Source organism: Alligator sinensis, unplaced genomic scaffold, assembly GCF_000455745.1.
Source record: "Alligator sinensis unplaced genomic scaffold, ASM45574v1 scaffold1165_1, whole genome shotgun sequence".
NCBI lineage: Eukaryota > Metazoa > Chordata > Crocodylia > Alligatoridae > Alligator > Alligator sinensis.
In genome coordinates, this window is record NW_005842477.1 from 661,294 (window position 1) to 662,529 (window position 1,236).

The following is a 1,236-nucleotide window of genomic DNA, read 5'->3' on the forward strand; positions in this document are numbered from 1 at the left end:
GCGCGCGTCTGTCGTGGGTGCCGCAAGGCGGTGCCGGGCCGTGGTGCGGGGGCTCCTGCCCCCCAGCCCCGCGCCGCGCCGCGGAAGGGCCTCTCCCTTCCTCCCCGCGGTGCATGTCGCCTGAGCAGTTTTCGGAGCGAGGTGAGTCCCGGCGCGGGGCCTCCCCGGGGCCCACGGCTCTGCCCCAGACCGAGCACCGACACTGCTGCGGGAGGAGAAAGGAGACACCCGGGCAGAGGCCGAGGCTGCAGGGCGGACAGGCGGCGGTGGGGCGGCCTCCCCTCCAGCCCTAGGTCGCAGACAAGCCGCGAAGCCAGCAAAGCCGCCTGCCAGTGCGGGGCCGCCCCCGCCTCTGCGGGGCTGTGCGGGGCCGCCGGGCTCTGAGCGCTGCAGCTGGCGGCCGAGGCTCGTCGGGAGCAACAGGTTCCCTCCCTGCTAATTGAGGAGGAATCAATTAGACTGGTGGCCACTCTACCACCTGGTGCCTCGGCCGCCTCTCCCCACTCCTCCTCCTTCCCCAGGGCCGCTGGGAAAGCCGCTCCCTGCGGCCGCCCGGCTCTCGCTTGCTCTTGGAGACGCACAAAGGCGGCATGCTGGAGCCCGGCCCCGGCCGCGGGCCCGGAGGGGGGGCGGCTCCCTTGCCTTCCTCCACCCGCGAGCCCCACGTTTGCGGGACACAAACCTTGTGCAGTCCCTCTGCTCTCAGTGGCACGATCGATAAGCACGGGGGCTGCCCGTCTACCTACAGTTGGAGGTGGCACGCCAGTTGCTCTGCAGGAAAGGACCTGGGGGTGACGGGGACAAGAAGCCGAATAGGAGCCAGCAGTGTGCTCTTTTTAAAAAAGTAAATATATTTCTCTCTATATAGAGAGTTGTATATATAAATCCTCTGTCATAGGCTTTCCATCACACCTCTTAAACCACATTAAGAAACCCATGCACCCCTTACAATAAAGGCACCCTTTCCCCTGCACCCTCCCACCCTCTTCCCTTCCCTAACCCAAAGGCAATCCCTTAGTCCAGGTCCCCATTTAGGATTTACATTCTCAGTTCATTCACAGTCCTTATCACTGCCGATGTCACTGTCACTGTCACTTCCACTGCTTCTGATCCTGTTGTTGTCCTTCTCGCTGTCTTCAGGTCCAGTTGCGTCACTGTCCTCTTCTTTCTCCCTTGTGGCCAAGAAGGCTAACGGCATCCTGGGCTGCATTGGTAGGAGCATTGCCAGCAGATCGA